Raw genomic sequence first — 16893 nt, 5'->3', positions numbered from 1 at the left:
ATTCCTTACTGTTCCTGCTCAGCTACAGTTGATTGTTGTTCTATGGGAGAGATGGAGGAGTTTGAGGACTTTCTAAACCAGTTGGGGAGAAAGGACACATTCATGCTTGATCCCACAGGTGTTTAGATAAAGAACACAGTACTTCTGCTGGGGCACACCAGGAAAATCTCTAGGGAGAATATTAATTTGAGATATCACTTTAGGGTTTGGAAGGATTGTGTTTCACTTTATGTTCACAGAGTGTGTTAAAACTGTTCACAGAAGCATATTGCATATATTTGTCACAAGTTGGCAAAAGAATTAGAACAGAGTGAATCTTACCAATACTAGACAATTGCCCCTTTTTGGATAGGGCTTGCCTGCCACTAGAGATAATAAAATCCTCACAAAAGAGCCTCATAAAATGGAAGAGAGTTTACTTCTGATTTATTTTTGGATGAAAAATGTACATCAATCACTTCCATATAAGAAATGCAATTTCTGGCTTAGTAGAATAAAGTAGAATACTATTCTAATTTAAATTTTATTATCTTTGTTTTTTAAAAAATCTTGAGGTAAGATTTTTCTCTTATACTCTTGGAAGTCTGTAGTGATGTGGTTGTTTTCTGGGATATTATTTGGCCATCACTTGTTCTTTTAAATTCATGTCTTTGGTCTCATTTATAATTATGTTTGCATTTTTCATTACTAACATTTAATAGAGACCACCCATTAATGATCTTGCAACTCCTAAGTATATTCTACATTCTAAATTTATCTGACATGTTATTGCTTCTGGATTATATGCTGAAAAAATAATTAAAATTCTTGTTCTTGTTGTAATGCTATTATTATGATGATTTGGTATTTCCCCAAAGAGTTTATATAATTTGGTCCTTTTCTTCACTTGTATGTTTCTTTATTTGCTGGACAGGATATTTTAATAGTTATATTTAAAAGGAATAAATTCTCAGCTGTTGGTTTCAGAAATCCTTTTACAATGCCATATTAATCTATTTGGCTCTCAGACATTTCTTAGCAGATCAAAGGAGTTTCCTGGCCACTCCCAGAGGTCTGACTGACTTTTATCTATCTTAATGAAGGTAATTAAGATTCCTTATCAAGGTCTGGTCCTGGTTCTGAGTGAATTAGTCCCCAGCAGACCCTTGAGAGGGAGGGCCAGCAAGCTGCATGCATATCTAGATTGTTAAATTTATATTCTAGTAGGTGCCTATTAAAGTAGTTCTTGCAGTGGGAATTTAGGTCTGCATACTATGTAGTGGCTACTATTTATGGTAGCATGGATCCTTCTTTTTTAAACTCATGGTTTTTCTGATTTCTGTGCCATTCATTTCAAATTGATCTGTAACACTTCGTGGATATGTAAGAATGAAGCAAATGGATCTCCAACCCATAAAGCAAACAACCTGAATATTCACTATGTCATTTATATCCATGGATAGCATGTGACTTTATATAAAGTTATTAATTTAATGATATGCTCTGACCTTTTCTAAGCAATGTCTTATGGATCACTACTGCTTTGTATCAGCAACCACAAGACATTGAAAGTCAACAAAAAGTCTTTGGCATAATACTGTTCTCTGTCTCCATATTCATATTGCTTATTGAATAAATATGCTTTGAGCACTTACCATGAGCAAACACTGGGCTAGATGCTACAGTTACAGTGCTGAAGAAGGACCTTGTCCTGATGCCATCTTTCCTAACATGGTTTCTGAAATTAAAAAGAGTCATTTTGAACTTCATCTGAGTTCTAGTCTTTTTTTCCTGACTGCATGATGGTTCTTGGGGAAAAGAAGAAACAATAAAAGCCTAACTTATTAGGGCAAAATGACTTTCCATCATAAGACATGGGTTGGCACTTCTAAGATAAATGAATGCATAAGGTTAAATTGTGCAATTAGTGGGCAGGAGCAAGTACTTTGTGAGCATAGGGGAGGTTTCCAAATTTTCATAGCATTGAGTGATTAAGTAACCTTTTAAGCACCTTCCTACATGGATTTTAAATTAAAAATATACAGGTTGATGAAAACATATGCAGAAAAATATGCAGGTAACTGAAAATGTCAGAATGCTGTCTCAAAAAAAGAAAAATGGTAGAGATGTTGACTTATTTACCATTGCATCTATTGATGCACGGATCCTAGGACAAGGAAGACACTCAGATATTTGTAGACCAAATGACAGCTAGACCTGGACCAAAGGAGAACCCAGGAATGCAGGCAAGCCAGGTGGAACTGGTAGCCATTATAAATGCAAAAGTTTGAACATTCTTGATAAGATGAGAAAAGTTTTCCCATCTTTTTGAAACACTGCTAGAAACTGCACGAGTTAACCCATGGCTCGCCCTTCTCTTTGCCTTTTGTGACAATAGGTTCTTTTGTGTCTTCACTGACCACCCTGGATGGGACACCTGTGCAATGCCCAGGGGTCTGTGTGTGCCACCTGTTTTGATGCCATTGACTTCTTTTGTGAAAGCACTGTTGGTCTGTTGACCCAGGATAAATTGGATTGGAAGAGTAAGAAACCTCAGTGTTTATGGCTACCTTTGTTCCTAAACACTGTTTTACCAAAGATATTCTAGATTTGGAAGTTTTCAGATATTCAAAACTTGGCCGACTACTTATGGAAATGATTCTAATTCTGCATTTGTTTTCACAGCAGGGAAACCTAGGGAGAAAGGGAGATAAGGGAGAGAATGCAGAATCAATACCTTTCCTCCTACCCCCAAACCTCAGCACTGTCCAAGGAGGCTCCAGTATTATTCTCTTTACTGTCTGCTGGGTACCAATGATGCATTTAGCTGTGGACGATGGTGTATATATGTGCCTTATTTTCTTGCTTAGGTTATGGGTAGGAGATGGAAGTCACACACAATACCTGAAGAGTGTTTTACATAAAGCACAACTTACTATACTTTTTTCAAATGTAAAAGATGAGAGCATCACGTAAAGTTGGGAGCAGAACTTTAATGGGGCAGAGGGTAGGGTTATGTCTAGCTCTTGGACAGGTGTGTAGGTTATACCAAGCTTTTCTATGTGCAGGACTCTCCAAAATATTCATTTACTTCCTTTTCTGGATAATTTTTTTTCTCAATTTTTCTCATTTGGGGGGGCTAGAAATTAGGGAAGGAGGGTGCTGTCAGAAAAATGGGAGAGAAAGAAAAGACCCCAGTTTTGTTATTTTATTCATACTCAAGCTCTGATTAGAAGAGTGTGTCTTTTCCTTATAAATGATTAGTGGGATTCTTTGGTTAGTTATTTGAGAGAAAAGTGTCAGGAAGAAAAACTTTGTTCATTTGCTGTGTTGTAGACATATATCATTTTGTCTGTCTAGTACCTAAGTTCTTACTGTCCACATTCCTGCTTCATAGTCCTCTACTTCCTTTCTTCTCCAGGAGGAAGAGGCAGGCACCAGTGAATTCCCCTACAGTCAAGACTTCCCAAGGCATGGAATTCCCAAAAAGGGAAGAAGCTATTTTATTAGCTAACTATACCTTTCCACTCCAAGTGTGTTGGGCTTCTTTGAAGGCAGGGTGACTTAAATAAGGAGTGAGGGGAGGGAAGCAGGGGCACCATGTATAGAGTAGAAGAAAGGTTAGAAATGTGAGAGGGAGAAGGGAGAATTGATGGTGAAAGGTTGGTGAGAAGTTGGACCAGGAGCTATTCAGGGCCAGAGGGAGAGTGTTCTATGAGTTTACTCAGAGTTCTTTCAACAGTCTTCATTATCTGGTTCTGTAACTTCTCTGTAACTTCCTAAGAGAATAGTTATTGTAGCTCCTACTTTAGTTCCATTCTGCATAATAATGAAAATAACCTAAGTGTTTTATGAGATTCTTTGTGCCTAATGGTGGAGATCCAAAGGAGAGTGGGACTGTGTGTGTGTGTGTGTGTGTGTGTGCGCGGACTTTCCGGAGTCAGGGGAGTGGTAATTTCAAAATCAGGTGTGGCAATCACTAACTTCTTTTGCAGAGGAGAAAGGACCAACCAACAGGCAAAACGCAACTGGATTATGAGTTCATCCAGGTCATGGACTCTGTGCTTGGTACTGGGGTGGGTAAAGTGATGTAGAAAGCTGGCAGTAACCACCAGGCTTGTACTCTAATTATGGAGGAATCTGGGCCTGGGAAAATAACTTCACCCCAAGATCAGTTTTGACAAAATGTCAGATGAGCACGTCATGGATGAACAATTTACGTGTTCAGAGGATGTAGAGCTCACTTCCACATGGAAGGGTCAAAAGAGGCTTTTTTGGAGGGTAATGTTGGAGACGGACCTTAAAGCCTTAAAGGGTAGATGAGTCATAGTGGTGGGGTGTGAATAGATGTGAGGCACTGAGTTGGATACTTTACACATCTACAATGAAACTGACTTTTTTTTTGGCAGTACTTGGGTTTTAAGTCAGGATCTTGTGCTTGCTAGACTGGTGCTTCTCTACCATTTGAATCATGCCCTTTTTGGCTTTAGTTATTTTTCAAGTAGGGTCTCATGTTTTTGTCTGAGACTGGACTTGGACCATGATCCTCTTACCTACTGCCTCCCTCATTGCTGGGACCACATGTGTGTACCACCAAACCTAGCTTATTGATTCTGATAGGGTCTTGCTAACATTTTTTAAGAACAAAAATCCTTTTGATCTTCACTTCCTGAGTGACTGGGATTATAGGCATGAGGACCATACCTGACCCTCAGAGCTGGATTTTAAACCTAGGTTCTCTAGTTCCAAACTCATCCTTTTCCAACTGCAACTTGCCTTATGGCATTCTGTGCAAAGGAATGGTCTGAAAGCAAGAAAGCAAGGATTTTTGCACCTAGGATGGAAACCAGATCACCCAAGTGAGGATGCAGATCATTTGGGAAACAAATCAGTGGTGAGTTTAGAAAGGCAGTCTGGTCAAGGGCAGAAACTCCAGGAACCCTTGGGGAATTCCAGACAGTGTGGGGCCAGCCAACTTGTGCTTTAGATGTCTCTCAGAGGGAAGACATATGGAAGGAATGATTTTATAGACATGGTAGAAAAGGTATTTAACTTGTAGCTTTTAAAAACTTGATTACTTTTAGTCTTGATCTGCATCTGAAAATTGATGATTAATACAATCAACCTTTATTCAGTTTTTAAAAATCAGTCAATATAGCAAAGGATAGGCTTTCTTTGTTTAAACTTTAATTCTCGTGGTTTTGTTTTGTTACATTGCATTCACTCTGGATGCATTAATGAGGTGGTGTGATATGACCCAGGGCTCCACTCTGTTTAATTTTGCTAATTTGCTTCATTTTCAAATGAGTTTCCTGTGCTGTAGGAGCAGCAGCCAAGCATGAATACCGCTGAAAGGAATTTCAGTTACACCTCTAGTGCCACCTCTGGGGCCCCAGATAATTTTCTTATCATCTTTTTGCCATTTGGGAATGAAGACACATTGTTTGCAATTGAAATATAGTTTTTAAATGTGCCTCCTCCTGTGTTTTTATAGAAGGAGAACCTCTTCTCATGGAAAATAAAACACCATTGATTGAAACAAGAGCCCTTCCAGAGGGCTTTAATTGCTGCATGAATTGCAAACTTTGAACAAACCCGGCCCAATATCAGCAAACTGGTGAGCAGGTGCCCGGGCTGTTGGAAAGACAATGGGAAAGCCTTTTGGATGCAAGCAGCTGGAATGGAGAGGAGGTGGGCCTGTGGGGGTCATTTGCCTTCTTTGTGCTATGAGTTTGGCATAAAAAAAAAATCAAAACAAAGCAAAACAACCCCTTTCCTTCTGTGATTGGTGTGTCCTAGGAAAGTTCTAAGGCTTCTTGCTCCAAGGCCTCCATTTTCTCTACCCTGACATTGATTGGAGAAAAGTGGGGAGGTAGTCTACATTTGGTACCTGAGAACTTCTCTGGAAAATAGTGGCTGGGGAAAAACAAATACTCTGGTATTGCCCTTTTAATATTACAATCCTTGAAATGCTCACTAATTATTCTGAAGGAGAACAAAACAAGAAAGAAGAAAAAGGCAAGTATTTATTTTCCTTCTCTCCCCACTGAGTTTTTCTTCTCATACTTTTACTTTGGGTGTTGGCTATTGAGAAAATTATCCCAATGTGAGTAGAGGTTTGGGAATTATTGGAAGATTCTGTAACTCAGTTGTTAGGATTTGGTCTTATTAAGTTCTGAGGTGACTAGATGGAATTGAGTTCTACCCCTCAGTGGTTCAATTCAGAACAGTGTCTTCTCATGTCTTTTTTGATAGGCTATTTTCACATGAGTCATTTCTGACAGTACTAAGGGTAGGTTTTGGATGCCAAAATGAAACTGGTTGTCACACATATTTTCCTTATTTACAGTATAATAGCATTTATTATGTACCAAACAGTATGCTAAAACATTAAGCATAGTAACTCATTTAATCCTCATGAAAACCTTGTGACATAGGGACAGCTGGAACCCTTCTTTGCAGGTAAAGAAACCCAGCCTTACAGAGTCCATACTAGAGAGAGTAGGCTGTAGGGCTGAACCAAGAATTCTAGAAGGCTGGCAGGCAGACATTCACCTCATTTAATATCACCCTGAATATTCATTGACAGGTGATGATTGTTCCTATCTCCTACCAAAGAATCTCCCAACTTCTCTGTCTGCCTCTCTTTCTCTCTACATCCATCCTTCCATCCATCCATCCATCCTCCCACCCACCCACCCATCTTATCTATCCATCTCTCCATCCATCTTATCTACCATCCATCCATCCATCTAACAAATGTTAACAATTTTCTAGGCACAAGATTAGAAATTAGGATACGAGAAAAAACTTCTTTCCTACATTTGGGGATTTCTTTTTTTCTGTCTAGTGCAGAACACATAAGCAAATAGGGTGCCAGATCATGAAGCATCTGACCCAGACTTGGGGGGCTCATCCATCAATTCATATGTTAACAGAGTATAGTGCTAGTTTATTCTAGGCACCATAGACACACCCTCAGTAGTTATAGTCAGATGGACAGATGAGGAGCATGTTGCTGTTAGGGTGGTAATTGCTGTGATTATGCCCAAGGCTCAGCAGGGGTACAGCATTTGTAAATGTGCCAGGCGAAATAATGGCCTGTTTTAAAATGGCTGGATAGTCTTGGATAAGCAGATTGGAGTGAGTTGTGAAGCTTTGGAGAGGTCATCACAATGGAGTGGGAGACAAGGCACTGCTTACCATTTCAGGGAGCCCAGACTCTCTGAAGACACTGAGAATGGTACTTTGTATGTACCCAATACTAAGGGTTTGATTCCTCCAAGTGCTCAGCTCACTTTAATTGAAAAATAGAAAACAAGAACTGAAGAGTAATCTAAAATTAAGCAATGACGGGATATTGCAAATTTCAGAAGATTGGCAATCACTGCTCTCATTAGAACTTACAGCTATTTTCTTATTGGAAGCAGGCTAAAGAAAAAGGATAAATATCTGTGCCTATTTCTGGGATGACAGTTCAGCACCAAAGATGCTGCTAAAAAGGAGAAGAAAAAGATGGAGTTAAAAATCAACACACATCAAATTAATTTCTGATTCTTCTGTTGATAGAATGACCATATTTCAAGGTCATGATATGGAGCAAAGAGACTTAGAATTTATGGATGGATATTTGAAATTTCTCTGTATATAAGCAGTGAAAAACCACAGCCTACCAGATTTTATACTTTTCAGAATTAAGAGGAATGTAGTAGAATAGGATAATGGGTTGTGGAGACTCTTATTCTTGGATCATTGGTTTAGATAGATCCCAGATTGGCAGTAACCAAAATTTATTTCAATTTTATGTCTGCTCAGTGGTTGAAATGAAGTGGGTCAATAGATGCAGTTTTGCTTTTTGTGGAGGAATGCCCTAGTCACAGAAATCCCTAATGCTAACTGGCCTTCCTTATACCTCCCCAGACAGTTTTCCAGGACAGATAGTCCGAGGGAGAGACCTCTTTTTGTCTCAGATATCTTTGTTACTTTTGTCAGAATAGACAGTGTACCAAGAGTACAATTTTGAAATGTGAGTCTAATTTCAGTTTATTGTGAAACTCAATGGATCAGAAAGTACTGGGTCCCCAACCAAAAATAGCTGATTAGAAAATTGTAAACTGGACATTTGGAACTGCTTTAGTGATGGAGAAAGATGTGGGCAGAGATGAAGTCCTGACTTTCTAGCATGTAACCCCATAGTCCTTTTTATTTCTATCTTGTTCTCCACCTGAGTAGTAAGTATAAACTGTTGTGAAAAGTTTTATACTTTTTTGTATACACAGTTCCTGGTGTAATGTGTGTCACACAATAGGAATTCAGTAATTATTGAAGGACTGAATAAATGATGTTATTATTGAATGATTTGGGTATTCTATGTATAACAAATCTCCTATAGAGATATAGTCTTGGTATAACATGTATACTAATGAAAGAAACATTTTAGGTATCAGATATTTATAGACTTAGAAAAATTCAAGATTAAGACATTTTTGTGCATTTATTTCAAGTTTTACTTTTTTCCCTACCATCCTCTCTCAACCAGTTTTTGCCTTTTCTCTTATAGCTCTACAAGTCATGAAATTTTTTTCATGTTATTTTTTTCAGGGGAAACTTACTCAAAACAATCCATCCAGCACTGAGTCCTTGTCAACTGATGTTACTACTCTACTGGAATTCTTTTTACTTGTTTTGTTCATAGGCCCATTCAGCCTACTTCCCATCTATTCCCTGAACTCCTGGACCTCAGGCCTTTCTTTTTATTTTTGTCGCATTGCCCCAACCAGTCTTTGTCCCTTCTGTCAAAACTCATTAATGAATCTTGCATTATTATTAACTCATTTAAAATAGACAGTCCTTTCCATTCCATTATCTATAGATCTGATCTCACATCAGTAAGGTATCAGAAGGTAGTAAAAGGAAGTGGGATTATTGGCATCAATGTATAGTGAGAATTGTCCTTTTTTATTTATCTTTAGAAAATGTACCTTCTGACAGAGATGGACAGAGGAACAGATCTTAAGTGTTAGTTTCATAGGAGTATTTATGAAGCTTGGCCTAAGTTAGATTTTGCTAGTATCTCCCTCATTCTGACAGGTAGTAGCAATGTAGATAAGTGTCACAAAAACCAGAAAGACTAGTGTCTTAAACTTCTTTCCTTTTATGTTGAGTCTTGAGAGGTATTTTCCACTACAATACTTTCCTTAGAACTTTATATGTAACTTCCTGGGGAGAAAGTGTGTGTGGGAACACTAGCGTATTCTGTAGTAAAAAAAGACGGTAGGCTACCAGGGGAAAAATAAGAGATGAAAGCGCATATCTATGTGTTCGTGTTTAAAGTACCTGCTTCCATATACATGCTATTATCCAAAAATCAGGCAGGGAAAGCAGATTTTCATGTATCTGGAAGTATTAGTAGACAGAAGAAAATCTTTGTAAGAATGCTCATTTTAGCAGCAGTTTGTTGACAGTTTCTAAAGGATGTGTGTGCACTTCGGGCTTCTCTTAGTTTCATACTTAATAATTTGCTCAATAACTCTTTGTCCTCCTAAAAGACAGCAGAAGCAAACACAGGTCAAGATTTTGTTCTAAGTAGTAGACTTATAATTAGTGACATTCTACTACTTTAATCAAGAAGCCTTATGAACCATTTTTGAAATGCACTGAAAGCATCAAGAAAAGAGCAAAGGGAGAATTCTTGTGGGAGAGAAGTGAGAATTTCATGAGATGGGGTAGTTCACAGCCTACTCTTCATTTTATAGGAGGAGACTGTAAGCCAGTATCACCAGGAAAAGGTATGTACAATGGTTCCTGATTTGAGGAACCATTTTCAATAGCAGAAAGTAGAACTGGTCTCAAGACATTTGTTAGGTCTCTCACAATCTGTCTGAAACAAAAATAGATAGTAGTATACAGATGAAGGAAAGGAAGAGAGAAAAGAGGTTGAGGTTGATTGTCAAAATGTTGCATATGAGGATGCATTGAAGGTCACTACCATAAGAGGTCTTACTATAATTACATTTCTTATCTATTTGGGTTTTTCTCATCTTAAATTCTTTTCAGTTGTCAGTTTGGGAAATGTCTTCCATTGAGATGTTTCTCCTTCTGTTAAATATCAGTGTAGCATAATTCACACGAGTTGGGGAGTGTGGTGGTATTGAAAAATGCTTCCTACCTCAGCAAACCCCATGTATCATTGTTTTGGGGACAGATTTTATTTTATTCTTCTATTTCTACCATAAGAAAGTGGCAGATACCAGCCTGCTAGTTGACAAACAAGCTGATCAATAGGGATTTCTGGTATTGTTGTGTGTTATTTACCTTATTTAAAAAATGACATACTCATTCAACAAAGATGGAATGTAGATAATTTTCCTAAAGCGGTAAGTGTGATGCATTGTGTGGATAAAAGACTTCTGTGAAGGTGCAATGGGGGTAGTGTGTCAGAGCTCTGAAGTTCTATACAAGAGTGGTGCCAGCTGACTGGTTGTAGGACCCATGCATGAGAGAGTTAAGACTGGATAAATGGATAAATATAAAAATGTGGTTTGTTGTATTGGAAATACACATATTTAGTGAAAATGATGAGTTAATGCTCAATAATCTGTAAAAAGGCTGTTTTTATGTCAAGTAACTTAGTTTTTTCCATTTGAGGAAGGTTGGTTTGTAGGGGAAATGTGCAATAATTAAACTGAACATACCAACAAGAAAAAGTAATTTAACTTTTATGATGACTCATTTAGTTGGCATCTTGAGGTAATGAGGTGCTCTAGATTAATTTTCCAGAGAGCAGAAACATATCCCTTTAAGTGATTAAGCATTTTATCTTCATCAATCATTGATGAAAATATTTCCAAGGTAGATTGTACGTTCCCCTGTGTCAGTAAATATGCCTGACAATTTATAGGACTTGAGCCACAGTTTTTTTTATTTGGAACTTAAAGAAATATTGGGAAACCTTGGAAAATAATGTTGCCACGTTAGTCAGCAGTGTTCTTATCTACAGTTTGTGAGGTTTTAATTTGATTACCATCAAAGTTTCTTCCATCTCTAATATTCTCTAAGTATATAGGACTCATGTTTTAGATTTTAGTGTGGGCAAGAATCCCATGATAATTGTCAAACATGCAGACACCGAGGCATCATTTCTGGGGTTCTGATTTAGTGGGTTTAGATCTTATCATAAATGAGCACCCTTGGCTGTTCTGAGGACTTCATTCTGTGAAACACTGATTCTCTTTCCACCCTTATATAACAGAGTCATTTCCCTTGCTGGTCACAGAGTTCTAGAGAAGACCACAGTTGCCTGCTTTCAGTAGTGTTGGTTGTGGGGGGCTGATCAGACTACAGCAGCTGTATTCTGATAGTCTCTACTTCTTATCCTCTCTGCAGTACTACCTGTCATTTCCTTAGCATTGAAGAAAACCAGATTGCCAAGCTTATTAAATCAGTTACCTTGTACTTGCATATGCAATTAGAAGTCAATGACTTCTAATCTCAGGCCAGGATAGGGAGGGGACGACTTCTCATACAGTTAGCAATGGACACTGTAGGTTTGTAGTACCTGTTCAGAGGTTTCTTCCCTCTCTGTTGTTGAATTCTTGTTGTCTTGGGAGCGTCAAGTTTTCTAGAAGTATAACACCAGAGTTAAGTGGCACATTAAAAGATATTTTAACTGAGTTGTATGTAAGTAGCACCATGATTTAATTTTAGAACATTGCCATCACAGCCCAAAAGAAACAGAGTGCCTCCCTCCTTTTTCCTTTCTTTTCTTTTCTTTTTCTTTTGTTACAGTGTCTTATTATACAGTCCAGAATGGCTTCTAACTCACTATGTAGCCCAGGTGGCCTTGAACTCACAATCTTCTTGCCTTAGCCTCCCAAGTGCTGGGTTTATAAGCATGTACCACCATGCCCAGCTCTTTTCACTTTCTTAAGGGTGTCCTTTGAGATGAATTATTTTAATTTCAGTGAAGCCCAGTTTATTAACTTTTTCTTTTGTCAGTGTCCTTTGGATGTTGTATCTAAAGGTTCTTACCCATGTTCATGGTTTACCGAGGCTTACCTAGGATCTTATAGGCTTTGTTTAGTACGAAGTGGCTGTGACACCAAGTAGCATACCGTGCCTTGTTTAAACAGATTAAAGTTTGGTAGTCAGAGCTCATCACCTTTTGCTGCCACATCAAAACCTGCCAACAATTATCCTAAAATCTTGAAGATTACCAAAGCCATGATAGACTCATCCACAGTCATGCACTGTATCCTTTTAAGCATTCCTTCTTTATCTTCAGCCTCTTCATTCAGTTGATGAAGGAGAACACAGGTCTTTAACTTACTTTGTTGTCCTTTGTCTTCCTCACCCTATTTCCTGAGCCTTGGAAGCAGTACCCTTATCTGTGGTTCCCTTGTTTCAAGGGTACAACTTGATCTTTTTCAGGTTTTAGAGGAAGAGGTCAGGATAGCAGTTCACAGTCAACAGTGTCTCCATTAACAGAAAAACAGTTACTAACATAGAGTTTTGTCACATAAGTATGTTGGTTATAATCTCTGCAGGCAGAAAGTGGGCTTTAACAAGGGCTGGGGGACTTAATACTTTTGCCCAGTCCTAAGCCCACCAGCCTTTGCCTACTTTCTAAATGGCTGGTATTCTTTCAGTTGGAGATTTTTTTTCTAGAGAGCTGACTTGCGGAAGTATGATCAGGTCCCAGCTTCAGGAATGCATGATTTCAACTGGAGTTTTTGTTCTCTTGAGCCGAGAAGGCATTTCTTCTTTATAAGTAAACCTGGGCATTATTACACATCATAAATTTAAATACAATGAATTTCTTGTACCAGTCTGTATAAAATGCATTATTCCTAAAAGGAGCAGTACACCTGACATTTGAAAATGTGAGTTATAGTTGACCAAATGCGTTTACAGATTTGATCTCATTTGATCCTCACATCTCTGTGAAGAATTATTCTTTTTTTATGGAGGAGGAAAATGGCTTGTCAGAAGTCATTTGTTTCCAAATATAAGGCTTCTGACACCAAATTTGGTACCTTTTCTATAGCACTATACTTCTTCTCCAAAGTAGTAAAACTGAATTTTTATAATTTTAAGAAAACAAGATATACATATTATATTAGACCTGTTGCTAATCTATAAGCAGTCATTTACATTTTGAATGAAATCCATTAACCATGACATATTCACTTTCTGGGCTTAATTCTTTCCATTTCTGATTGTAATGTGAAGTGTTTTGTTTCCTGTGAAAGGGATTCTAGGCATCTGATTGTAGGTCGGTAAAACTTGTGATGGGCATGTAGAGGGTGCGGGAGAACCTGAGCATGGGGACAGCCTTTTTCCACTACACCTAAATAATTTTAAGCTGTCTGAGGTCTAAGAAGACCTCCACAGTCATGGGTTGACTCCAATTACTTTGTTTCCTTTTTTTCTTTCATCCATGCCAACTTTCTTCACCAAAATGTCCTCCTACTGGGGACCCAGTGACCATTCTTATTGTAACCTCTTTCTTCCTCATTCCATCTCCCATTGCTTAGACCATTTTGGGTATAGGGGTTCTCCAAGCAGGAACCACTTAGCAGCAGAAGCTCTTTAGAAATGCAAATTTAGGGGTTGGGGGTGTAGGTCTGTGGTCAAGTCCTTCCTTGCTATGTGCCAGACCCTGGGTTTGGAGTTCCAGTACAAGAAAAAAAAAAAAAGGAAATGCAAATTGGGACTCCTCCCAGGTCTATTTAATTAGAAATGGTAGGGGTTCCGGCCCAGCAATCATGTTTAATACACCTATCAGGGGTTTTGGATGTGTGTTCACTTTTAAGAACCCATGGTGCAGTAGTTAAAAACAAGGACTCTGGAGTCAGCAGCCAGGTTTCAAATTTTAGCTCTGCCATTTAGTGTCTACCTCTTGTTGCCACTTATTTACCCATGCTATCTTTGGAAAAGGTACTTTCCTCACTAAACTTTAATGTTTTCTTCTGGCAACTTGTAGAATGAAGTGGTAATTATGTCTGCAGGATGTTGTGAAAACTGAAGAAGGTTCTGCATGTAGAGTGCCTTTGGAGATGTCTGGCACATGGCCGGCCTCCCCAGCAGAGCTTTCATGGTTGATGAAATGCTCTGACCCTTGCCGTTACCTCTCAGGGCTGGGTAACCTGCCATTGCTTACCCTGGCAAGTTGGCATTTCACTACTCATTTCTAAACCGGAATGTTTACTGTGTGCTCCACTTTTAATAGTAGGAAAATGAGACTAGTTTCACAGTGAAATCCCTAGATGAGCTATGTTTGAATTTTTGCTTAGGTCTTCTGTTTGTTTTCTGCCACCATGCTAGTTTTCTATCGGGGCCAGAACATCTTTTCTGATAGGAATTTAATATCTAAAGCCTTTGTTTAAGAACATTGTCTGAATGCATGTTGCAAGACTAAATAAATATTTCTTTTTGCCTGCTGTGGTATGAATGTGTCCTCCAGAAGTGGGCATATTGGAATGTAAGCCAAATTCATACATTTGTTGATGGTATTTGGAGGTGGGGACTTGGGGAAGTAACTGGGGTAAATGAGGTCATGAGGGCAGAGCCCCCATTCTGGGACTAGTGGCTTTATGAAGAGAAGAAGAGAGACCTGAGCTTGTTCTCTTCTGGACTCTTACCATGTGGTCTGCTCCACCAAGTTAGGAAGCCAGAAGGTCCTCACCCCACACTGTTGTATCCTTTTGGAATTCCCAGCTGCTAGAACGATGAGAAATAAATTTCTTTTCTTTATAAATCATCAAGTCTCAGATATTCTTTTGTAGCAACACAAAACAGAATAAGATGCTGTCTCAATTTACTTACCATTTCCAAAAAATTAATGTTTTATATTTGTCTATGTTTATGTAGAGAGAATCCACCCATTCAGGTATAGGTTCTGTGGATATTAGTATAGATAGCAATAAGTTCTATAGCTGTCTCTATGGCTTTTCTCCTATTATTCCTACTTATTAGAAATTCCTTCAGGATACACTGTACTTCTAACAAATTCATGATGAATGTTAGGTTATTGACTCTTGTTCAGTACTGTGGTAGGAGCAATCCTTGAACTATTTGCATGACTCTTTATGTAACTTTACAAATTCTTTATTGTCCTCAAGATCATGCTGAACTCCTGGTTGGGTACCATTGCGGTCTGGTGATTTATTTTACTTTCCTTTGTCAGTTAGGCCTAGTACATCCCTTGCATTTATCTCTCTCAGCTTTAGCACATTTGGATTGTTCACTTCAGAAGAGAATTTGTATCTGAATATCCTTTTCTTTAAATATGTGCTAGTATTTTATTCTCTTCACTCTCTTTTGTTCATCCAGGTACTCATTTTTGTAAGTCCATCTGATTCTTGCACTGGCTTTCTGCCAATGATAAAAGAAAAAAATATATTAACCCATCGTCCCAAGCCCCAACAACCAGAAAACCCTTTTGCTTGCTATATATTTACTCGTATGTCTATCAAATTTTAAACAACTCAGTCTTTTGTGTATTTCATCTGATCCTACCAGCTCCCAGGCAGCATATCTCCAGCAGAGCTTTGGTTTTGCCTGAAATGAAGGGTTCCATGGTTAAGTTAGCATAGGAAAGGCTACACACTTGTGCTCCTCCTTGTCCTAGCCCCTGGAAATAGTTTAGTAATTTACAATTCAGAGTGGCATTTGAAAAAGTCTCTGAGATGTTCTGCATAAAGAAACCAGATGAACTTCACTGGACCTACTTTTCCCATGCGTGAACACTTCTTATTAACATCTAATGTTCCATAAATCATCTTTGTGACCACGAAATTTAAGAGTTTCCTTGTTCTTGTTTGGTCTGTCTCTGTATTTTAAAGATGCTATTTTGCTCTGTACGTTTATGTTTTGTTTTTCCATTTATGCCTTGTCTATATTTATATTTTGACAGGTCTGTGTGGCTTGTGCTGAACATTTCTTATGACATTTACTTTGAACATAAGAAATATTATTGTTCATTATTTATCTTTTTATATTCTACATATATTGAAATAGTTATTTAAAAATTTTGTCAAGAATACTGTTTAGGTAATAGTGATGGATATAATGTTTTCACCTGTTTTTGTTATTCATGTGAGATTTTTAAGAGAATAAATAACTAAATTTTTGTTATTATTTACATTTCTCAGTTAACCTATGAAGAAATTTGTGTTTACTTTTTAAAATTTTGTCTCAGAACTTTAAATTGCCTTACAGTGCTTGCTGTTTTTGTGCTTGCTCTTTCTTCTGCTTAAAGGCTTCTACCCAGATGTCTATGTCTGTTTGCTCACCTTCCATAGGTCTCCTCTCAAATGTCATTGTCTCAGTGAGGCTCATTAGTGCTGCTATATTTAGTAACTATATTTAGTTACTTTTAGATGTATTTCTAAACATCTAAACACCCTCCTGCAATATTATCCATTCCCTTCTTCTACTTCTCTTGTATTTTTGTGTCTAGCAATATATAGCACACTAAGCGTTTAATTTATTCCTTTTGCACATTCTCCCTTAAGAGAAAGACATCTCCCTGAGGGCAAGGGCTTGTGTCTTTTTTTGTCACTGTGTTGCACTATAGGAAAGTGTATTCAGTGCTCAATAAATTTTCTATTGAGTGAACCAATATAATAATCTCAATAAACATAGAAAATGCATTTCATAAAACTCAAATCCACTTATGATACAAAAGTCAGCCATCTATGCTTAAAAGATAGAAACATTGAATAATTATGATATTTAATGGTAAAATTTTAAAGGCATCCCTTTTTAAAACCAGAGACAAAAGACCCTAATCAACAAGATAACACTTCTGTGTAGCATTATACAAGAAGTTCTAGCTAAAACAATCAGAGAAGAAGAAGAGGAAGTAAGAATTTTTAGCACTGGAGATGAAGAATCAATACTGTTACTCAT

At 37.9% G+C, this 16893-nt stretch overlaps 1 long non-coding RNA gene across 5 annotated transcripts in view; it reads left to right on the top strand.

The window, feature by feature from the left end:
• The first annotated feature begins 3728 nt into the window (after nucleotides 1-3728).
• The window catches only part of LOC141416876 (uncharacterized), a 163750-nt gene continuing 150585 nt past the window's right edge, over nucleotides 3729-16893 (top strand). For 2 of the 5 annotated variants that reach the window (XR_012441453.1, XR_012441452.1), the window contains exons 1-3: nucleotides 3732-5670; nucleotides 5779-5997; nucleotides 9735-9767. This is a non-coding gene — a long non-coding RNA (uncharacterized lncRNA). Of the gene's footprint in view, nucleotides 5671-5778; nucleotides 5998-9734; nucleotides 9768-16893 lie in introns of all 5 variants that reach the window. The other 3 variants (XR_012441454.1, XR_012441450.1, XR_012441451.1) reach the window with 3 other exon arrangements.

The sequence above is a fragment of the Castor canadensis genome, chromosome 14 (genome assembly GCF_047511655.1).
Source record: "Castor canadensis chromosome 14, mCasCan1.hap1v2, whole genome shotgun sequence".
NCBI classification, from domain to species: domain Eukaryota; kingdom Metazoa; phylum Chordata; class Mammalia; order Rodentia; family Castoridae; genus Castor; species Castor canadensis.
The sequence above is the reverse complement of the archived record's forward strand: the minus strand, read 5'-3'. Positions and strand labels throughout refer to the sequence as shown.